The sequence below is a fragment of the Elephas maximus genome, chromosome 13 (genome assembly GCF_024166365.1).
Source record: "Elephas maximus indicus isolate mEleMax1 chromosome 13, mEleMax1 primary haplotype, whole genome shotgun sequence".
Taxonomy (NCBI): domain Eukaryota; kingdom Metazoa; phylum Chordata; class Mammalia; order Proboscidea; family Elephantidae; genus Elephas; species Elephas maximus.
This window is the reverse complement of record NC_064831.1, coordinates 84,553,128-84,577,955: the sequence shown is the minus strand read 5'-3', so window position 1 is coordinate 84,577,955 and position 24,828 is coordinate 84,553,128. Positions and strand designations below refer to the sequence as shown.

At 42.1% G+C, this 24,828-nt stretch overlaps 1 protein-coding gene across 6 annotated transcripts in view; it reads right to left on the bottom strand.

Annotated features, from left to right (window-relative positions):
• The window catches only part of MCTP2 (multiple C2 and transmembrane domain containing 2), a 310,773-nt gene extending 286,756 nt beyond the window's left edge, over nt 1-24,017 (bottom strand). For 5 of the 6 annotated variants that reach the window (XM_049852809.1, XM_049852815.1, XM_049852812.1 and 2 more), the window contains exon 1: nt 22,381-22,474. The gene's annotated coding sequence lies outside the window, so the exon portion shown is untranslated. Of the gene's footprint in view, nt 1-22,380; nt 22,475-23,856 lie in introns of those variants that run through there. The other variant, XM_049852810.1, reaches the window with a different exon arrangement.
• Nucleotides 24,018-24,828: the final 811 nt, after the last annotated feature.

Here is a 24,828-nt window from a genome sequence, read left to right as displayed (position 1 = left end):
AACCCTCAGTCCCCAAAATAGCATATAAACTACTTAGATAAATTTTATTTTCAAGGTAATTCCATGGTGTTAGAACTTTGGGGAGCCCAGGAATTTGCCTTAACATGCTGCTTCATATTTCAAGTATGTTAAAGAAGACCCATATAAAAATACTTGATTGGCAGGCTTTTATACTAAGTCCCAACATCCCCTCACCACATGAAATTTTAAGTAAGTCCATGACCCAGGTAAGGAATAGACTGTCTGGCACAGTTTCCACAAGGTGACAGTTAAGGAGTTAATATAGAATATAAATGTACTACAAGTCTAGTGGAGTCATCATAGAATGCATATTATTTAACTGAGGTATTCTTAGAGATACACACACATCATGAACAGAAATATGAACCACAAGTTTTCATTAATGCAGCCATTAGAAATTAAATATCTGAAGCTACGTTGCCACCTGGAAAATGATTGATGATAGAGTTTTAAGTGGAAAACACACAAATGAGAAAATTTTCCCTGAACTCTGTTTACAGCTCTATAAAGTGATGTATAAGTATGGACTAGACTGGAAGGAAATGTGGGAACTTTGGAAATGGCTGGTTTTCAAGGCAGAGAATATTGATTTTTTTTTTTAATTTCCCTTTAGTATTGACATGATACTGCTTATGTAAAGAATATGAGTGAAAATAAAAGTAATGTTTGCTGTTCTGTAATATTCTGTGTATATTGTGTATCTGTGTGTAGTTTCCCTCAACAAAAAGGAAAAGTTCACAAAAACGGTCTTGGATGACAACCAATTGATGGCAGGTGCCTGAAGAGCTATTATTGCAAAGGGTCCTGAGTCAGTAGGAAACGTGATGCCTTCGATAGAAATGTCTGCCCAGGGTTCTGGAAAAGGAGCAGTGGCTCTACGCCAGCTGTTTGCCATCTCTCTGCCTCAACACTAATATAGAAGAATAGATTGTGTGGAAAGACCAAGAGTTTCCCGTGGCTTTCCTTATGAGAATCAATTTCTAGAGGCCTTGGGCAACTCAAAACATAACACAGCTAATTAATATTGTCAAATAGCCATTTGTATAGCTTTATAACTTGGTTTCTAAAGAACACAAGGGTCTTAAAATAAATAAAGCCACTGAACGTGGTACAGGCAAATGGCAGGGAATCACCGACAGGTAACTTGTCTTTTACTATTCTAGCTCCAGTTGCCCTTGAGTCTACTAGAACTATGCCCCATGGGGTTTTCAATGGCTGATTTTTCAAAAGTAAATCACCAGGCCTTTCTTCTGAGGTGACCCTGGATAGACCTGAACCTCCAACCTTCTGGTTAGCAGTTGGTCACTTAATCATTTGTACCACCAAGGGGTTCCTGTTGTCTTATTAGGTTTCTATAATTCCCACTTATTATAATAAAGTGTTTTCGTATTTATTCTCCACACACAGAATACAGGCTTCCAGAAGGAGGATAACCTGTATATGAATCTACACAAGTGCTTAAATATCATCTCAACTGAAATTTAATATTAAATTTTTTAATGTCTGCTCTCCTGTAAACTTCTATATATTAATTCTGTATTACCATTCTTTTTTTATTTCAGAGGAGCCAGCCGGTAGCTTTCTGTACTCAGAGTTAATCAACAAGAAGTACAGAGAACCTGCTCAAACCACTGCGGCAGGGTTCACACCACGGGGCGTGCCTGCCAAGGGAGCATGATGTGGTTCTTGACTCACACACACTTGTACCTTTGCGAAGCCTTACTGGCTGCTTTTAATCGTTTTCCAGAAGTGCACAAAACAATCCAGACTTTATAAATAAGAGAAAAAGGCTAAAAACACCATCGTTGAAAAAATCCAACAAAAAGTGAAGGAAGTTCTGATACTGGCAGGTGTCTTGACACAAATGGGAAGAACCTTGACAGGTGAGAATATGGAAGCCCAGTGTATTATTGGCAGAGTGACAAGCATTATGTGAAATCATTTATGTTTGAAGCATGAAATAAAAACTATATAGCGAGCCTAATCACAGTTCTGGGCTTACCTAGCCAGCCAATGTAATTAGAAAGTAAACGCAGAAGGATTTTCCGTTAGGTGCAAAGTTCAGTGGACTTGAGTTGAGTGCAGTGAAGAAGGCTCACCAAGCCACAGTGAAGATCTTGTCCTGAGAAAGCCACCATTTCCAGAACGTTTAGTCCTACACGGCCTTAAAGTAACACCTGTACAATGCATAGCCCCAAAACCAGAAGAAAATGGTCAAGGCTTAGGGGGTTTGTTTTGGTCGGTTAGAGGCTGTTAGTCATATAATCTGCTCTCTGCAGGGATCATCAAACACCTCACTCCTTCAGGTCCCAGGTCAAGTGCCTCTTCTTCAGAGAGGACTTCTGACCCCTAATCTAAGGTAGCACCTCCATGCCCTAATCTCTTGTCACACTTGACATCTGTCATGATCCTAATGATCTTTATTTACTTGGTCTCCCCAGTCCTCTCCCACGCCCACGATAACGTCTAGTCTTTGACGGGGAGGGATTGTACCATCCTTGTCCACCTCAGCACCTACAGCACTAAGAACAATACCTGACACATAGCAGTTAGTTCTGATTGAATGAATGAATGAATGGTCATTCCTTCTACTACCATTTAGAACTAAATATTTACCAGAAATCCAAGCCTGCCAAGAGAACCAGACTATTCCATCAACCTAATATGTCTCGAAACTATTAAGCTTTTTTGAGGAAACATGTCATGTAACGTATCTATTGCTCTGTGATAAGGTATGTGAGTGATTTTATGCACCAGATACAGCGTACTTAGTCTACAATGACCATCAGTTCTGGCAGGGCATCTTTAAAGGTCCAGGAGTAACCATGGTGAGAGTGCAGCTTGTTTTATCTGCCAACATCTCCCACCTGGCTTTTCCCAATCATCTCACAATGGAATAATCCACTCCTCTTACCAGCTTTACAAAATTACGGTCAACAAGATCACGCAAGTCCTTAAACTCCACAAAGAATGCAGACAACATAACTGATCTCTGAAACTATTGACCAAGAACTGAAAGATGCATGACTGCAAAAGATGACAAGTCCAGCCCCCTTTCTCTTCTTCACATTAACATTTTGATTTCAGTAAGCTAAAATCCTTTTCAGGCCTGAGGATCCTGGAGATAGCTGGTCCCCCCCAGAAAGGCAGGGCCAGGACAGAACAACAGGTGAGGTCTCCACTAAGCATTCAGAAGAAATCCATTTACTTGCATTCAGTTCCCTCTGAACTGACCCAAAATGTCTGTGTGAAACGAGGAAAACTGCTAACAATGAATTTAAATGAATCATACATACACACACACCCCAAGTCCTTTCTTGCCTATGAGTGAAAAACATTTTTTTTTTAATGTGACTTAATGGATATTTCTTATATTCAAGCAAAGTATGGTTAATTTGAAGACTGTATTTCCAAACCTGTCAGTGATGCATTAAAGTGGCATTTGCCTGGATTTTGGAACTTTTTGTCTCAAATTATTCTAAGGGGTTACTCAATACCAAAGCCTGTAGTCAGCACATATTAGTCTTTATAAAGGATTCCATTTTAGCAGCCTATCTCAAATGGAAAGGTAAAGAATACTATTATCAGTATGAAAACAATCTACCTTTTAAAAAGGTTATATTGATCTCCCCCTCCCCCACACACACTCTGGTTCCATCAATGCCAGTATCAGTTCTATGAAGTGGACACCATCACAAAGCAGATTAACTGATAATTCCCAAGTGAACGTTCCCAGTTTTCTGTAAGCTCTCCTTCTGTGCACTTTACAAACCATTTCATAAAATATCAGCTGGGAACAGGATTGGGGTGACTAGAAACATGCAAATAAATCTTCCCATTGAGCTAAATTACTGCAAATAGGTTTCTAAATATGACGCAATTATTCAGTTACACTGAGATGGAGCAAGTAAGACACATAAAAGGTCATTAAAACTAAAATGAGTCTCCCCACCATCGATGTCGCAAAAGTCACAGGAGCAGCTGCTACAACGAATCCTTACGTGGAGTATCTTATGCACAGGCATCATGTCCTAAGTGCTTTAGGTGCACTTTCGTTTAATCCTCATAACCCTATAAGGTAGGTACTTTCAGAAGCTTCATTTCACTGATGGGTAAACTGAGGCACAGAAAGTTTCTATAACTTGCACGGTATCACACAGGTAATGTGTAGCAGAGACAAGATACAGACTTAGGCAGCCCAGCTTCAGAGTCCATGTTCTCGAACGTTACGCCACCTTGTCCCTCGGTCTCTGTCATCTAAATTCCACGTGCAATGAATGCTTTACCGTATCCATTCCTAACGCTTGATGACTGAAAAAGGTTTTTCAGCAAAGAGGGTAAAGTTTCAGAAACCTACACATTGTGAAAGCGGCAGAGGTAAACTGTGCCGATTTCTCCCGGAGAACCTCTACAAGCCTTTAACAGCCAATTCCTACCCATCCTCCAGACTCAGTCCACATTTCTCCCGTACCCTAAGCTTCAACAGAGCTGCTCTGCCTTTAATATCTATTTCCAAGAAGGTACTAACGCTACAAATCTTTTCATGAAGATGTATATATCTTGACTCTCCAATGAGATAAACCAGTTGCCATTTTTTTTTTGGAGTGGACCCATTCTCATGGTGACCCCATTCTCATGGTGACCCCATATGTGTAAAAGTAGAACTGTGCTCCACAGGGTTTTCAACAGTTGATTTTTCAGATGTAGATACCAAGGCCTTCTTTCTGAGACATCTCTGGGTGGACTCGAACCAACAATTTTTCAGTCAGTAGCTGAAAATGTTAACTGTTGGCATCACCCAGGGACTCTCCAACTAGATAAGCCCCATTGAAACACAAAAAAACCTCTTTTTTTTTTTTGGTGGGGAGGCACAACAAGAAATGAAAGCATGCAGGTCTACTAAATAGCCTTTGACCGGGCTTCACCTTCCAAAGTCTAGCCTTTTAAAGGTATCATTTCATTGATATATATTCCGGAAAAATTGTCAGATTTTCCCCAAGGATGGCCAGCCTTTTGTTAAGTTACGGTGCAATCACCAAGACAACTAAATCCAGCACTGTCGATAGGACGTGTGCATCTTCAACAGCAGCTTGCTGACCTCAAGGCTTAGCTAAAAATGCAACAGGGAAAAGCATCTTAAAAGTGAAAGTCAAAATGTAAAGTTTAAAAAAAAAAAAAAAAAGGATGGAGATTCAGGGTTCTCCAGGTAATAGGCTCAAGTTAGGTAAAATGGGCTGGATTTGATCATTTTTGTTTCCCTCTAAAACAGTTCTGAAGTTATTTTTTTGAAATATTGTAATTTGCTCACGCTTCTTCTTCTTAACCTGGTTGGAAACCAGTGTAGAACTAACCGTGTGCACTGCCTATGTGTCTGATCGCTGGGAAAAAAGCTTTCATAAAATTGTGGACGCTTATCATCCAAACCTCTGTAGGTTTACTTATGACCAAGTGGCCAGATTTGCTCATTTCCTTGAATAAGAGAAATTCATGAAGTACCTATTATACATAAGACACTCTGCTTATATTATTACTAATCTTTACAGTACCCCAAGGTTTTACAAATAAGAAAACTGAGCTTCAGAGACATATGGTACAGCTGATACTGGAAAGAGGTTTTGTATGTATTCAAATTCAGTTTTCCCTTTAACTGGGCTGTGGTGAGTTAAACCTGTTGCCCTTGAGTCAGTTCTGACTCATGGTGACCCTGTGTGTATCCATCCGAGTAGAAATGGATTTTCAATGGCTGATTTTTCAGAAGTAGATCACCAAGCCTTTCTTCCAGAGTGTCTCTAAATAAAGTCAACCCATCAAACTTTTAGCCAGCAGCTGAGTGCGTTAACTGTTTACACCACGCAGTAACTCCACGGTGAGTTAAGGGAGCCATAAAGCTGTGGCCCTCTGTGTTCCCCATTACTGGCTCCCTAAGGGTAGAAGTTTCTTAAGCGGTCCCACCCACCCTATGCCTGCCTCATCAAAGGCTGGCCTCCAGGAAGTTTTGTTGAATAAACCAAAAAATTGTAGAAACTTTTCTCTCCTTAATCATTTAAATGACTGTAATAGTCTATAGTGTTCATTCTTCTTATCTCAGAGAAGATGTAGCACTGATAAAATTTAACAATAAAGGGCAAAGATTTTTTTAGAAGTTTTAAAATGTTAAATAAATTCAAATTATTTTTAATATTCTCCTGTCCAAAGATTAGTTTTTAAAAATGATATTTTAAAGACAACAAAAAAGGTCTGTAATCTCACTCTCCAATTAACCCTGGCAATGTTTTTTTAAAGGTACCTCCTTAGAACTTGTAATTGTGCAGAGAAAGACACATGATAAAAAGTGACTCAGTCAGAATTGACCATCTCCCTAAAGAAACCACTGCTCAGTTTCTACGAGTCCCTGGGTGGTACAAGGGATTCAGCACTGGACTATTAATAAGAGGGTTGGTGGTTCGAACCCACCCACACTAGTCTCAAAAGAAAGGCCTGGGATCTGCTTCCAAAAGGTCACAGCCATTGAAAACACTATGGAACACAGTTCTACTCTGAAACACACGGGGTCGCCATGAATAGGAATCAACTTGATGCCACCTGCTTTTTGTTGTTGTTGTTTGTTTTTTAGTTTCTAGTGATTATTTCCAGAAAAATGATATATTAACATACCAGAACACGGTATGAACATATATGGGTATGTCATGGCTGGTTCATACCATGTTTTATCACAGTATAAAGAATAATAACACTGACAATGCTTTGTAAGTTCTAAATAAGTCAGTCAGCTTCGAATCACTGTCACCATCAAGAAGCGGCATTTCGCCCTGAGAATATGGCCCCCAGACACGCTTATAGCTCAGTAATGAAGTCACTCCCGCGCTTCGCCCTTTAGACAAAGATTAGGTAGGCCCATAAAACAAAATGAGACAAAATGGGCACACCAGCCCAGGGGCAAGGACAGGAAGGCAGGAGGGGACAGGAAAGTTAGTAATGGGGAACCCAAGGTCGAGAAGTAGAGAGTGTTGACATGTCGTGGGGTTGGCAACCAATGCCACAAAACAATATGTGTTTTAATTATTTAATGAGAAACTTGTTTGCTCTGTAACCTTTCATCTAAAGTACAATAAAAAAAATTAAATAAAGAGGAAAATCAACAGAATGGAGAGAGAAGAAGCAGTCAGGGAAAGGAAGCAACAGGAAGCAAGGTGTCCAAGGAGTAAATTCTGCAGAAGCCATAGAGAATAAAGACATTGGACTTGACCATGAGAGAGATGGTAACCTTCAAAAAAGCCATGTCAGCAGATGGAAGTTAAGTGATGCTTGATTCAAATCACCCAAAGATCATTCCTTCTAATTCTGTATTTCCTTGACCTAGCTTGCTCAATGTCTAATATATAATCTTAAGTCAGACTCCCCAAATTTCATTGCTTCACTCAAGAAAGAAAAAAAAAAAAAAAAACTTGACATGAGTAATGAAACTGTGGGTTTCATGGAACTCACGATAATTTGAAAAACCACATTATTTGAGCACGTGCACAGAAAATTCACTTTCGAGACACATTTGTTGCCAGTTTTCTGCTGTGTTTCACAAAATGACCCCAGGCCATTTCCAAAAGCTGTTTATTTCTGGCTACATTTCCCGAAAAGTACTAAGAATGAGCTTGGTGAGCTGCACCTTCTCAAACAGATCTCTACCAATGGCAATTATGAGAAGGTACCTTAATTAGTGAATACTCTAAACACCCATGTCATTCTCCATCTCAGCATCAGAGGCCATATCCCTCAGTTGGTATCTGTTTTAAAACCAAGCCCAGGGGCAGGCATTCTTTAAAAAAAAAAAAAAGAAAGAAAGAAATGGCATTTCATAGACAGGTGCTGAATGGTCGGATCCATAGATAGGTTCTGAATGGTTTGATTCAGAATGTTTTTACAAACTAGAGCAACCATCAAAACTGTGCAAACAAGACATCCAGAATCAATCAGCAGATTTTCATATTAAAAAAAAAGTTATTTAACCAAAAAAACAAGTCATCATTCATAACATACCATAAAATGACTAAATTCTGAGTGGAACGAATGCAAAGAACACTGATGAGTGTTCTTCTCAAAGGTGCATGAGATTGTGCACAGGACATCAGATGGCAAGTACCCCCTCCCACTTCACACTGTCACCCATATCAGTTTAGCATCTGCCATCACGTCCTCTATATTCAGACTAAAGGAGGGTGCCTAGGAAGTATCTCAGAAGCCACCATGGAGATAAACAGAGCCTTCAGCAGAAGTAACTCCAGTCTCCAACATCAAAACAAAACTAAACCCGTTGCTGTCAAGCCGATTCCAATTCATAGCAACTCCACAGGACAGAGTAGAACTGCCCCATAGAGTTTCCAAGGAGTGCCTGGTGGATCTGAACTGCTGACCTTCTGGTTAGCAGCCATGGCTCTTAACCACTACGCCACCATGGTTTCCCAGGGTTTCCAAGACTATATCAACCAGAAAAGATTTCAGCTCCATTGTATACTGTAGATTCTTTAAAAATCTCATTTTAAAAATGGTTTCTAACGCTTAAAAATGGAGCCCTGGTGGTGCAGTTTTTAAGCGTTTGGCCGCTAATGGAAAGGTGCGTGGTCCAAACCCACCAGCCTCTCTGCAGGAGAAAGATGTGGCAGTCTGCTTCTGTAAAGATTACCACATTTTTTCGCAAATTTTCGCCCACATAAATAACGCACACACGTAACAAGTGCAAACAATGAAACTATGTAAAAAAAAAACTTCTGGCATAGTGAACTCATGCATATAACATGCATATCTCATCTCATTTCTAGAAGTGAATTTTGGCCTCATTTACTCTCATTCAATAGTCCTAAAATGTTACTTTGATCATATTTGTATAATAAAGGTATAAGCGATCATCAAGAAGTCATGGATTGAATTTGGTTATGGCCTGGTAATCATAAAATAAACTAGTGTAATAGTGCTTTTGTTTCTATGAATTTCAGTTGCAATTATATCCCCGTCACTTTTGAGTCATCAGTCGGAACCTTGAACCTACTGAAGCTTGTCCATAAATCACATGCCATCAACTGGAAGCATAAACAAAGCGAAGCCTACACTGGCATAAATGGCATCAAGTAACTGTCGACAGGAATCTCAACTCAGTCTTCACTGACATAATTATCAGAATTACCTTCCAACTCTGCTTCTAATTGAAAGAGTAAACAAAGCAAAACTGATATTTGATTGCTCTTGGTTCAACAGTTGAATTGAAAACCTTATCAAATCATCATAACGAAACCATTAATCTATGTTAGGTCTGTGTATTTCATAGTCTAATTATGTCTCACTAGCACCAATGTCCTTGATCAATGGTCATAAGTCACCTTAGTCATAAGCTTGCGATAATATAAAAAGACCCTTGCTTTTTGTACACCTCACATTTGAATTCTGCGATCTCTTTGCTAGAACCAGCCAGTTAATGATTATAATGTGCATATTTTTTCAGTTTACAAATCTAAATCTTAGAACCCTTTTAGGATCATGGCAGGGGTTAAATACAAGTCCTGCACTAACCAAAAAAAAACAAACCTGTTGCCATCGAGTTGATTCCGACTCATAGAGAGCCTATAGGACAGAGTAGAACTGCCCCATAAAGTTTCCAAGGAGTGCCAGGTGGATTTGAACTGCTAACCTTTTGGTTAGTAGCCGGAGCACTTAGCCACTACACCACCAGTGTTTCCAGTCCTACACTACTGACTTCAGACTGAAAGTGTTCCAAGGGCAGAAGAAACAAGCAACAGAATGGCAGCAAGAGAGTTCGAGGTTAGAGAGTCAACCATTCACCAATGGAGAAAGGAGCCAGAGAAAATGAATCCGCTGAAACACTCATGTCATGGGCCCAAAGCAAAATGGCCTGAGTTGGAGAACAACTTGAAAGAGTGGATTATTCCTCTAAGGCAATAAAATCAAGCTGTCTGTACTGTCGCAATTCATATCAAAGTGAAGTTTCTTGCAAATGAACGCGGAATCTCAGATTTCAAGGTGGGTTTCACCCGGATTTCTAAATTCTTGAAAAGGAATGGCCTTCCTATGAGAATGAGAAACAACGATGATAATGAGTCAATAAACTAAAACGAGCTATTTTGAGATGAAAACATAATTTCTACTGGTGACTTTTATTTGTTGATTTCAAAGACATTGATTATCAAAAACTATGTGTCAGTTTAAGATTTATGAAAGCAATAAAATATAAACATCTTGTTCTTGTAGCTTTAGGCCTAGGATCATTTCTTACTTGCTAATTTCTAGCACTTCATACATTCGTACTCTTTGGTTTCAACATGGCGTCCATTTCCATCATAAGCCTGTTCAGTTCACCACTGGTTGCACTTGGTTTAGGAAAATACCTACTTTAAATGAAGTTTCCATGAGGTCGGTTTTATCTCAGTAATATTAAATCCATTGGACAGAGAAAAAAAAATATATATATACACTGAAATTATATATATATATACTGAAAATATATATATATACTCTGAAATTAAAGTCAGTAACATGTAAAAAAAATACTGGTATAGCACATTTATGAAAATATATGGGTGGGTTGTGTGGTTTGCAAAAACATATAACGCACGGTATCTGCATAAAAAATATGGTACAGCCTTGGAAACCCTAGGGGGCAGTTCTACTCTGTCCTATTGGGTCTGTAGGATCACTATGCGTCAGAATTGACTCCACGGCAATGGGTTTGGTTGTTCTGGTTTAATGCTTAGAAATAAAGAAAGGAAGAAAAGAAAGGAGGGAAGGAAGGAGGGAGGGAGGGAGGGACAAACAAAACAGAAAAGCACCTACATCTAATTAAAAGCACCACAAGAGTTTTATTTGGGTTCGAAAATGTCAACATCTGTGTATATTTAAAAGTTTAAATCAGTTTAAAAATATAAAAACACATTCAGGTGGTTCTCACATGAACATTCAGGAATTAGGCATGGTATTTAGAGAGTGGTGACTGCTTGCTTTGTTCCACAAATCTGAGAATAAAGCATTTATGGCATCGCTTGGGTCAGATGAAGGACAGAGACTTTTCCAGAGTCTTCAGCTTCGTGTACTCACAATCGTCTGGCAGGAAACAGCTCTCAAGAGATCTATTTATCAAAAGCGTACCAAGCTGATCTCCAGAACAAGGCTCAGCAGGATTTCTGGGCTCCCTCACTGCGGCTTTTGAAGCATATGCTGCAGTGAAGGGTTTCACCTCTAGGTTCAGCCTGTGGAAGGAGGAGAATGCGTATAGCAGCTGCTTCCAAACTCAGGATGCAGAGAAATTTCTAGAATCTCAGTTGGAATGGGTCTTGGAGATCCTCTAGTCTTTTGGTTAAACGACTTAACTGGAATACAAGGCCGAGCAGAAGTGCAGTTGAAATAGCACTGACTCAAAATGGAATAATAGAGGGGAATGTAAAATCACAAGGGCAACTGGGTGACCTTGCACAAGTTACTTAGCTTCTCTGAATTTCAGTGTTCTCTTCTATAAAATGGGGATAAGAATCTTAACTAAGAGGGTTCCGGAGAAGATGGCTGTTGTTGGCTGCTGCGGTTGTGTTGGCCCCTTAGTCTGGAAGCTCTGCTGAAACCCATTCACCATCACAGCAACACACAAGTTTCACTGACAGAAGAGTGGTGGCTGCGCATGTGGTGCATTGGCTAGGAATCGAACCCAGGTCTCCCACGTGGAAGGCAAGAACTCTATCACTCAACCACCAATGGCTCCTGAGAGGATCTGAAAGACTAAAACAATATCTCCACCGAGCTGAAGCTCAGCCATGTCAGGCAGCTGACATGAAATGCCTAGTAATGGAGCCTGAGTGTTTTGTAAGCTGGGAAAAGTAAAGAGTTCTTTCATGAAAAAAAAAAAAAGTTATCAATGAAAAGGCACATGTTAACAACTGAACACAAAAACTAAGCAATGAACTAATGATTTAGGGTCTTGGGTTCACCGTAATAAAGCTAGAAATTGACGCACAGCTGGAAGTTGGAGGGGAAGCAGATAACAAAGCCAACCAACACCAATCTTTTTTTAATGACCTGGGCCACACCCCACTGGTTCAACTTTTTTTTTTCTACACATAAATATTTCATGAAGTTTGAAGACAACTGGTAATGTACCTTCTCAGTTCCACCGTATCTTCTGGTTCAAATATTAACAGAGAAGGAACTTCCTGAAAAACTTTTGTCTCATTTCTTGGTAATGTCTCTGTGCCAACTCAAATGAAATTGAAGATCATGAAAGAAATGTCAGAGCAATTCTACCTGTTTAGACAGGCCTAAAATGCCGAAGGCAACTGCTGCCACGGATGCTTACATAATTCAAAACACTAAACTATGTGAGGAGAAGAACATACTAAAAAGGAGAAAAGGAGGAAAATGGAAGTGGCTCTATGGAGTTAAAGACTTCTAGAAGAAGGCCACCCAAAACCCACTGCCATAAAAAAACATGGTTAATTACAGCGTCTGTTCCCACAACAGACTAGAAACATTCAAGTCCCTGTAGGACAAAGAGATCCACACACATTTTATGGGACAGACTTTGCCACCAGCTGACTGTGTGAGGGTAAGCAAGCCTGCAGCACCTCTGGGCCTCAGCTTATTCATCTGGAAGATAGAGTCAACAGAAGCTAGAAGAGCTGATCCCAAAGGTCATTGCATCCTATAAACCTACGGAGTTAAGAAAATTACATGTAGCTTTTACATTAAGAAAGATTCTCACAGCAATAATTTTGGTTATTTCGGCTTAAGTAGTATAATGTGTTTTTCTGTTGTAGTACCTAAATTTTCCTACTAAACTCAAAACAGGAGCACTGATGGTGAAGTGGTTAAAAACTCAGGCTGCTAACCAAAAGGTCAGCAGTTCAAATCTACCAGCTGCTCCTTGGAAACCCTACGGGGCAGTTCTACTCTATCTTGTAGGGTGGCTACGAGTTGGAATCGACTCAACGGCACCCAACGACAAACTCAAAACATGTTTCGTACCGCTAAAAAATAGTACCCCTTGCTCCCCCCAAAAAATATTGCACAATCTTTTTCCTTTAGTTTAGTTTTGTTTGTGGCATGGCCACCTCCTTTGGGTCTTGGATCTGAAGAGATTCTTTACTTCTCAGAACATGGTCAGAGTCACACCAATGAGTTTCTACTTTCTTTTTAGTTTTCCTGATTGGTTTACAGAGCTCTCCTGAATACTCTTACATATCAGCCAATTTATAATTAACACATTAGTAATTTATTACCTTAAACTTTCACTTCCTCAAATGCATCCCTCCATCAATTTCTCAAAGCAACCTCTTTGTACTTTCCAACTCTTCCTCCATGCTGATGCCCCTGCCCCAAGGGCTCTTACCCACTGCTTCTCCTAGTAAACCAAACACCAAACCTGCTGCCATAGAGCTGAGTCCAGCTCACAGCAACCCCACATGTTACAGAGCAGAGCTTCTCCACAGAGTTTCCATTGCTGTAATCTTTGTGGAAACAGATCACCAGGCCTTTCTTCCAGGTGCCACGGAGTAGGTTCAAACAGCCAACCTTTAGGTTAATATTCTAGCGCAAACCATTTGCAGTATCCAGGGACTGCTTCTCCTGGTAGTCCTTGGTTACCCTCCCTGCTAAGCTAAGCAGCACCTCCCCTGGAGGTAGTCCTTCGTGACATCCTCTTGTAGTACCTTGTACCTTATCATTAGCAAGCAATGCCCCTTATTGGAAATCACCTGTTAAATTCTCTGACGTCTACTCTAAGCTGTTAACACTGAGAGAACAGGGATCTGTTTGTTTGTTTCCCACCACTAAATCTCTAGCACAAAGCACACATAAACCGAAAAAAATCAAACCCATGCCATCTAGTCAGTTCCAACTCATAGCAACCCTATAGGATGGAGCAGAACTGCCCCACAGGGTTTCCAAGGAGTGTCTGGTGGATTTGAACTGCCGATCTTTTGGTTAGCAGCCGTAGCTCTTAACCACTACGCCACCAGGGCAGATGCTCAATTAGTAGTTTTTGGATGAAAGAATGAGTATCTGTTTATTTCAGTTATGTTGTAACACTTTTTTTAAAAAGCCTGCTACTTAACTCTGAGCACCAGAGAAAGCTCACATATTCTGGTGACATCTGTATGAGCAGCCGCTCCAAAAGAGCACTGGCCAATGTGTGTGTGACATAGAAAATAATCTGATAAATTTACAATGAACATGACATACATAAACGATAAATGAGTGTTTTTCAATCCTAGAAATAACAAATTAAGAGGATATATGGTAAAAATTCTAACTTGTGAAAATTATATGGGCTCAAATTCTGAAAAACCAGCTTTCAACAAGCCCCTTGTCACTCTACTGCTTCAGCTGGCTCTTGTTTGCTTCTTCACCTTGATGACCTCCTCCCACTGGCCAAGTTCAGGCTATCAAACACTTTAAAGGCCAAAGAAGGGGAGAATTTGTCCCCACTCTTTAGAGAATGACCTGAAGTAATCATCCTCACCTTCTAAATCAAACGAATTGGAATTTGTTCATCACCTAGCCAACCAGAAAGAGAAATGCCTGAGTTTCCTTTCTGACCTTCTTCTTGCTCTAGCCAGTCTCTTAAAAAGATCACACATAATCCTGTAACTTCAACTACCACCTAAAGACCAGCCATGCCAAATCTCTGTACTGCTGACCCTTATCCTATCCAATTGCCCACCAAAATCTCTTCCTGGGGTCAGTCAGACATTTCAAACTCACCATGTCCATGAAACTCATTATTATTCTCCTATAACAGCCTTCTCCTCCTTTAATACTGACGTGTTACTGGCGCAAATCCAGGGGCCCGAGTGGAACAATCAAACCCAAATATCCACTTATTAATTTCTCAATTCTGACACGAGTTGCCCACGTCATGCTCTTTCCTCCGACCCTAGCCACCCGGCGCTAGATCAGATCTCACAAATTAAAAGGATACCGTCTTTCAGACACGAGCCTCAAGTTTTGGAACCCACACGACAACCTAACCTTGACTGTTGGTACAGATTCAGGGGTTTCCCTCTATCCTTTCTGAATGCCAGTCGTAAGTTCAGGACTCCTGGGCTCCCTCACTTCTGACCTTTTGGCAGCCATTACTCCTTTGGGTTCAATAATTCACTGAAACAACCCACAGCACTCACAGAATGTGCTTTATTTATCATTACGGTTTTATCACAGTAAATAAGGATACAAATGGAAAGACACATAGGGTAAGGTATGCGTTTCCAAAGTAGAGCTTCCATATCTCAAGTGATGCAGCCACCCTTCCAAATGCATCCATGTATTTCACCAACCAGGAAGTCCACGCAGCTTCCATGTCCACAGCCTTTATTGGCTTCATTATATAGTCATAATTGACTGGATCAGCCTTTCCTCCCCCCAAAAAATACCGCAGAATCCACAATCTTTTTCCAGAGGACAGCTGATATCTTGGTGAACTTTCTGGTCAGGCCAGCCCCCCACCCAAGTGTGGTCTAGAGGTCTAGATAACAAAGACACTTCAATTATTAAGTTATTAGTTATTTCGCAGTAACCAAGGACAAAGGACACATTATTTAAGGTAAAGTCATTCTTCACCCCACAAGGCTCAAGGCACATGCATGATGTTCAGCCTCGATAACTCCTTCTCCCTCATTACCCACATCCGTCTGGTCCCCTCTGTAATCTCTTAGACATCTCTCAAATCCTTCCGTGCTTCTGCTTCACTACTGCTTTAAGGCAAGCCCTATAACCCCATTTTGAACTGCGACAACTCCTTCTCTGCTGACTCATTGCCAGAATTAGAGTATCTAACTCTGTTCTCCCATAGCACTGCAGAGCAAGTATTTCTCTGTTAGTCTGTAGGGATCTCATCTGTCTTGGTCACCACACTACCTTCTTCCAGTGCCTAACATAATAACACAGCACTTTACGGCACTTTGCACAAACTAGGCAGGCAATAAACAACCATATCAATGAATGAATATTTGTACGAGACAGCTGGTACTCGCAGAATTAAATTTGGCTGCCTCCCTAAACTCAAATTAACATTTGCCTAAACAAACTGCTTCTCGAGGAGAAGGAAGACAAACTAACATGGGGTTCACCCCCAAAGGCAATCCATCCATCATGCCACACACACACCTGTCGTTGTCAGTTGCCATCAAGTGGGCTCTTACTCATGGCAGCCTTGTGTACAACAAAATGAAATGTTTCCCAGTCTTATGGCATCCTGATGATGGCTGGCACGTTCAAGTTCATCATCACAGCTACTGTGCCAATCCATCTCACTGAGGGTGTCCTCACTCTCACTGGCCCTTTACTTTACCAAGCACAATGTCTCCGTCCAGCAATTAGCCTTTCCTGATGATGTATCCAGAGCAAGTGAATCAGACAACGCTGTGTTGTGGTCATAAGGTTTTGAGGGCTAAGTTTTAGAAGTAGATCACCAGGCCTTTCTTCATAGTCTCTGTTAGTCCGGAAGCTTTGCTGAAATCTGTAGACCATGGGTGACCCTACCGGTATTTGAAATACCAGTGGCATAGTTTTCAGCATCATAGCAACAAGCCACCATAGAATGACAAATGGAAACACTGACAGGTGGACGTCCACAATTCTATGCATTTCATTACCGAACAGCCCCCTAACGTCAGGCACCATGAGTAAGTGTATATATGTTATAGAACTATTTGGTAATAAAATGATAGAACTGTGGACATCCACTTGTTTTCAGAGAACACCCATGAAAGTTATTTTGGATCTGCTCCAGGACATTATGGGCAAACACACCCTCACTTCCACGTCCTTTATGGCCTAGGGAAGGCGTTGGCCTTGAAGAGGGAGGTCCCTGGGTGTATATCCACATCAAACCTCGGTGTTACTAAACAAGGCCAGACCTTCCACATTCACTGGGAATTTCCACAAAGCTCCCCACTGGAGAAATCCATACCAAACCAAAAACCAAATCCACTGCCATCAAGTCAATTCCGACTCACAGAAATCCATAACAGCACATAATAACGTGGAAAGAGGCACTCGGTGTATAATTGTCCACCATTTTGTATCTGATGTGATTTTCCTATGTGTTGTGAATCCTACCTCTATGATGTTAATCAGGTGGAATTCGAAGCAGTTACGTTAATGAGACAGGACTCAATCTACAAGGTCAGGTTGTATCTTGAGTCAATTTCTTCTGAGATATCAAAAAGAGATGCGAGCAGAGAGACAGGGGACATCATACCACCAAGAAAGTAGTGTCAGGAGCACGTGTGTCTTTTGGACCCAGGGTCCCTGTGCTGAGAAGCTCCTAGACCAGCAGAAGATTGGTGATAAGGCTCTTCCTCCAGAACTGAGAGAAAAAAGCCTTCCCCTGGAGCTTGCACCCTGAATTCAGGCTTCTAGCCTCCTAAACTGGGAGAGAATAAATCACCATTTGTCAAAGCCATCCACTTGTGGTATTTCTGTTATAGCAGCACTAGATAACTAAGACATCATGTTACACAGTCGTATCATCCATTTGCCAGCCCGAAGGCATCCAGATACTCATGAAACTTTTAAAAAGTGCAATAGGAATGAATGACAATAACATTCTCCCTTTCTAATCTGAGAATTTTTCCCTAAAGGAAAAATCGCTAAGCTCAAGTGGTCAAGAAATGACTCCGAATGTTAAATGGGAGCATTCCAAGCAGTCTGGGACCTGCCTTCCAGACCTCTCACCCAATCCAAACACACCCAGCGACACTGAAGAAAACTTTCACAAGCAGGATGGGAGGGAAGGCGCTGGAACCAGACTGCCTGGGCTCAGACTCAGCTCTGAGTACCTGGCTGAACCACCCTGTAGTTGTGTGGTCTTGGACCATTTCCTTCACCTCTCTGTATCTCAGTTTCTCACATGTGAAATGGAGGTGATAATACCCCTATCTCATAGGGTTGTTTTGATGATTACATGAGTTAATATTTCTTAGCATAATACCACAATGGCAACTGACAACAAGCAGTATACTTGGCACAATCTGAGTACTCAATAAATGTTAGCTGTAATAATACAAATAATAATACTAATTAGCATTAGTATTAATCTCATTCCCCTTCCTCCATCTCCACAAGGGATTCTACACCCTACCATTTCTGTTGAATACTAAGAGCAATGGTTCTCAAACTTTCCCATGCACTAGAATCATGTGGGGAGTCCTTGCGTGGCCAGACTGTTAAGTACATGGCTACCAGTCGAAAGGTTAGCAGTTTGAATCTACCCAGAGGCACCTCGGAAGAAAGGCCTGGAGATCTACTTCTGAAAACTAAGCCATTGAAAACCCTAAGGAGCACAGTTCTGCTCTGACACACACAGGGCCACCATGAGTCGGAAAAGATTCTACGGCACGTAGCTTGTTTGTTTGTTTTTAGAATCACCTGGAGGGCTTCTTTAACACAGAAGTTGCTGTTTTCCAAATGCAGAGTTTCCGAAGCATGGTACTCAGTGCAGGGCCCGAGAAGTTGCATTTCTAACAAGTTAATCCCAGGTGGTGTGGATGTTGCGGCCTAGAAGGGCATTTTGAGAAATACTAAGATGCATCATTGACTCCATCATGTAGGAGACTGTGAGAGTCCAAACCTCCAGGACTTTCCATGTCCTTACCCACACCTAGAATGCCCTTCCTGGACTGGACTCCTTCCTCTTAGTAACTCGATCAACAATTCTAAGGTCAGGCATCAGGGACCCTAGAGGGCTCCCGTGGTGCCTCTATGCCAGTACCTACAATACCGCACCGTGATCAATGAAATCAATTCTACGAGACTAGTTGCTCTTTGGTGGCCAGGACCTTGCCTTACACAGTGCCTACGGACTGCTGTCAAGTCGATTCCAATTCACGGTGATCCAAAAGACAGAGCAGAAATGCCCCATAAGGTTTCCAAGGTTGTAATCTTTACAGGAGCAGGCTAGCACATCTTTCTCCTGCAGAGTGGCTGGTGGGTTTGAACCACTGACCTTTTGGTAAGCAGCCAAGCACTTTAACCACTGCGCCACTAGGGCTCCTTACTCAGTGCCTAGGACATAAAAATCCTCACAAATATTGACTGATAGAATGAGAGCTGGAAGAGCCAATGGCCAGAGGTGTCCATGGGGTGCCAACCAAACTGGACGTCTTGGAGACTAGCTCCGGGGCCTTGTTCTCAGAACTGCACGATGGACGTGAAGTGTCTCGAGTCCCTGATGAGCTCAGGGTTCCTTCCATGCCAGCTCTGCTCAGGCTCCTCTGATTCCAATCACAAAACCTCCTCTCGACCCGTGAAGCTAGAGGAGTTTCCACTTTAGGCCCCTCACCTGCATGGGTCCCTCACCTTCATAGGCCACTCCAAGTACTAAAAGCTGCTGGGGGATGCTGATTGTTCTCAGGGGAGCCAGGTGGCCATCAGGGAGCAGTTCTATGTAAATGTTTCAGGTAAACGGCCCAAAAAAGTCTCAGCAGAAAGACAAAAATCTCCAGCAATTTGTTGCAATTTCTTTTTCTCATTCTAAATAATATTCGCTTTCATATCTTATTTTGTATTATTTTTTTAAAGACCTTCCTCCCTCACCCCAATTTTTTACAGTTCAGGCCTCACCAAACCTGAATCTGTCTACATTCTCTGCTTGTTGGGCCTCTGGCTTTTCTGGGAATTTCGATAATTCATCATCCCACCTCCACACGAGAACATCTTAACCAAATCAAGTACACTTTTGTAAACACCTTCTAGGCTGGATTTCAATAGTTGCTAAGGAGTGGTTTTTGCCAATTCCACCATCCAAATGAAGATAGAGAAAAAAGAAAATGTATGCCAAACAGGAACCAGGCAGAATATCTTAACTGATCCTCCCAACAGAGGCAAAAAGCCCTTCTCCAACGCTTAACCGGCAACACCTCAAGGAAATTTAAATAGGAAACCCCTCGATTTTTGTGCCTAATTACCAACAATTATAAGGAAGATTTTTAACACAGCACGTGCTCACCATGCCAGGAAATATTATTTTAAATTCTAAGTGCTATTTTCAGTTTCGTTCTACACAGTATAATAAATTTAATTTGAAAATTATTTGCATTTTTGTAGTTTACAAGTACTGTCAGGTGAGTTGCTACAGGTCATTTACTCCATAGTCTAATTAGTAATTTCATCAATTTGGAATTCCTTCCCAAATAAGCGCATCGCAGTTCACTAGACTTATGGAAAAAAAATAGATATATCTTTGAAAGTAAATATTAGATATATTAACGCGTGAGCACACATTTATATACAAACACAAAGCCCTTTCCAGCTGACAACAGTGATATCTATTCGTGTTGAAGCTACAGAAAGAAATGAAGCTGAAATATGTTAAAACACATGAATGATATGAAAAGTAGCTTTTCCTTCAATGTGTGATATACCCCCCCAAAAAAGAAACCAAACCCAGCGCTATTGAGTCCATTCCGACTCATAGTGACTCTATAGGACAGAGTAGAACTGCCCCATAGAGTTTCCAAGGAGCACCTGGCAGATTCAAACTGCCAACCCTTTGGTCAGCAGCCATAGCGCTTAACCACTACACCACCAGGGTTTCCATGTGACATACAGGGAACTCATATAAAGCTTTACTAACTGGCCCCATTTGGATACAACAAGCCTTTAAAAATACATTCAGCAAGACATATAATAAATATTATCTTTTTAAAATGGCTGCTTATCTACTTTCCCAGGTAAGCCATGGCTCATACCACACCAGTACAAAGAAAACTGCACTCATTTATTTTACTCATGACTATTTTAACTCCCAGGGGTAGGACTGTTTTACGAATATAAATGAGAATTCTCATTTCCATTAAATCGGCTGAATTTACTCTACCTGTCCTCAGCACGGAAACTCTGGTGGGGTAGCGGTTAAGAGCTCTGGCTGCTAACCAAAAAGGTCAGCAGTTTGAATCCACCACCAGCTATACCTTATAGGGCAGTTCTACCTGTCCTACAGGGTTGCCATGAGTCGGAATCCACTCGATGACAACGGGTTTTTTGTTTTTTTGGTCCTCAGCACATGCCAGGCAACAAGATATACTGGGAAAATATGAGCTCTGCTCAGAAATACCCACAGTCAATTTCCAGGTCCACCACTTACCTTGTGCAAATTGCCAGATTTCTCCTTATCTCGGTTTCCTCATCTGTCCTGGTGAGGAATATCTACTTTGTAGATTTCACGTGACAATATAAGTCTATAAAATGCCTAGCTTGGTGCCTGGCACATAGTTGATTCTTAACAACTTTATCTTAAGGGTGAGTTGGACAGTCTGTATCCCTTTGAGTGACTGATTAGTCTAATGGCAGCTATTCTTCACAGATGTACAATCTCTCCACATGTAAATGTTCAATTACCAAAGAAGAGATCAAAGAGGTAGGAGACAGAGGCAAAGCACCGTGTGCCATTGGTCTCTTTCTAAACATCCACCTGTGAGGAAATGATTGTCCTCAAAATTCACCTTTTATCGACACCTGTGCTTCCAGACAGCACAGCAGCCTGCTCTCACGGAAGTTCGCAGGAGCACAACAGATATTTATTGAATTGAAATGCCCCTGACCAAAACAAAAATAAATGCTAAGGCACTCATCATCCATACACCCGTTTGAGACTCTGTGCGTCCGTAAAGCTGGGATTCTAAAGTCCCAAAGTTCACCCGCAAGCTATTCGCTACTCCAAGTGCCTCTGCAGACTCGGCTGAAACCCTCAGGTTTCGCACAGAGTTCATTCCCACCTGAGAAAAGCCAGTTTATGGAAACTCCATCGTTTTTAACGTCCATTAGCGCACCATTTGCTGAACCAGTGGACAGCACGCTGGGAAACTAACTGCGGAAGCAATCACTTCTCAAATTCACCACCAGCACCACGGTCTTTGTTTTTAATAATTGAGACTTTCTTTTTTTTTTTTAACCTACTCAATTACTATAAGGCTTTCCGATCTCACGTGGCTGAGCAAAGGTCAGCTCAAGAAACCAAGGTGGAATCTGAGGCCCACAAAGGGAGCGCAGGAGAGCCCACCCAGAGAGACCTGCGATGGCAGGGACTGCGGCTAACTCGGCGCCGCCCCGGGGAGCCCGAATGTGCGCCCTTGAAAAGCAAAGAACCCCTGGAGCAGGCTGCCCTTCCCGAGTGCTCTCTCCAGCACCCCTCGCCTGGGACTCCTGCCTCTAGTCCTCAGGACACCTTTTGGATCACAGCCAGCAGCTCCGGAGTAGTAATTCCACTGAATTCCCATCCTGGCCCTTCAGGTCCCCCCCACTCCCAAGAAGAAAGCCGGCGGCCACCTCGCAGCCCGCCCCGCGCGTGCAGCCAGGTGAGCCCGGCACGGCCCTCACCTGTCCAAGGCCGCCTCCCCGGGGCTGCGGAGCTGGGCCGACGCGCGCCCCTCACCTGCGCGAGACCTGGCGACGCCGCCGCTCGCGCGCGCAAGAAGCACTCCGGACGCAGCGGGGGCGGGGGCATCGCCGGCGGCCACCCCACTTCCTCGGCTCCTGCACGCGAGCCCCGCCTTAAAGGGGCGGAGGCGGCGCGCGTCCCCTTCCAACCGCCTCCGACTGAGGCGCGGGCGAGATCGCCGGCAGCTCTGCCTCGTGTTGCGAGAACTTGCTGCAGCTCAGTGCGGGCACTAGCTGGGCAAGTGGGAAGACGTGGCTTGTAACTCCTGCGTCTGGGCTGGCTTACAGGAGGGGCCAGGTGTGTCCAGAGACCTTGGCAGTGACTAGGGGAGTGGAGGTGAATCGCTTTGTTGTTGTTGTTGTTGTTGTTGTTCAAAGTAGGCAAAGAGGACAAATATGGCTTGCACACTTGTAATTTCTTAATAACATATCTCGACAAATACTCAGAGGGGTCACTCTTCTCCCGTTGGGCCTTCGAGGGTCAGTGGGAAGAAAGCAGCCTCTGTGTGACCCTGGGAAGAGGTGCCAGAGCCAGGCAACCTATTAAGCCTTTGGTTTGGTTTTTGGTATCTTGTGCGGGAAGGTGGGTGGAAGCCAGTCTTCTGTATACACCGAGCTGTTTACTGAGCCTTAGTTCCTGAGCTGACTTAGGTGCCCAGCTGCATTGCACTAAGTCCTCAGTGGGACTATTCTTAAAGACCCCTCGGTGCAGTGATTGGCACTAAGGTGTCAAATAAATATTCGTTCATCTCCTTCCATCTCCCTGTTTTTATTTTTTACTTATTGTTGTAAAAGTATATACAGGGACATTTGCCAGTCCTCCCTCATTTCTCCCTGCTGTAATCTTCTGATTTGCACTTCATTTGCTCTATTTCTCTGCCTGGTCAGTTTATTTCCCCATATACTGATAAACTTGCTGGCTGACTTAGGAGGAAATCTATACGCAAGATGTGATCCCTCCCTTAGGGAGATCAAGAACTCAGCCCCAAGAAACAGCAGCTTATAAATTAGACACAAGAGAATTACATCAATACTTAAATTGGGTTTGAGACAGACCACGCAGTCTATAGGTTGTTACCGGAATGGGTGGTTTGTGAGCAGGACTGGAGTTTAATTGGTGGTAATTGGTGGTTAAGAGTTCAGACTCTGTAATCAGAAAAACCTCAACTCTTAAAAAAAAAAAAAAAAACCTCACTGGCTTGGCAGCTATGCACTTGTGTGTAACTCAGCCCCTTGGCTTAACTTCTCTCAATTTCAGCTTTCCCTTTAGTAAAATGGGGTTAAAATAATAGCTATCTCTTAGGTAAAGAGAAATAGATAATTTACATAAAGTACTTGCCATAATGTCCTGGCCTATGGCAAGGACTTAATAAAGGTTAGCAAATGGTGATAGTGGTTTAGTGGTAGCGTTCTCACCTTCCATGCTGAAGACCCAGGTTCATTCCTGGCCAGTGGGCCTCATGCGCAGCCATCATCCATCCGTCAGTGGGAGCTTGTGTGTTGCTATGATGCTGAACAGGTCTCAGTGAAGCTTCCAGACTCAGACAGACGAGGAAGAAAGGCCTGGTGATCTACATCTGAAAATTAGCCAATGAAAACTCTATGAATTGCAACATTCTGTTGTGCATGGGGCCACCATGAGTCAGAAGTCCACTCCATGGCCGCTAACAGTGATAATTATAGTAACCTAGGAAATGGGAGAATGAATAAAAATTTTTAAAAACATGAGAATTTGGGATGAAATGATAGAAAACAGTGCCTCCGTCACCATGAAATCTTATTTATAATAATAACTACCATTGATAAAGCATGACAGTGCATCAGTTCCTGTGCCTGACATAGAACACATGATAATATTTAATTTTCACAAACCTGAGACCGTTGATAAAACTAAGACTCAGAGCAATGAAATAACATGTCCGGATCGTGTTGTAACAGAGTCCGAGCAACCTCAGGCCCTAATGGCTTTTTCCACTAGGCTTTGGCTGAAGGTCACCTCCCCTACCACAGAAAGCAGAGGTAACTTGGGAAAACAGAGAAAGTATAAAATGAAGAAGAGAAAGGAGCAGTAGGTGGGAGAGGTAGCAGCTATACCTTTAAAGCAGCCGCTTCATACAGCTGAATTAAAATAGCAAGTGAACCCTCACAAAAAAGCTTTTTGCCTCTAGCTCCCGGCAAAAAGAAGTTCCTGTCTGTGGTTCTAGCAGCTCAACCACAAATTGAAAAGGAGGAACAGCGTTTTTCTACCATGAAACGTTATAGAAAGTGAAACATATGAAGATACAGAAATCTAAGGTCACACTTCCCTCTTCCCACCACCGTAAAGTCCTCCGGCTTCCTTGAGTATTTTTGAAAAAATGACTGTCCAAAAGTACCTCCTGCCTCTTT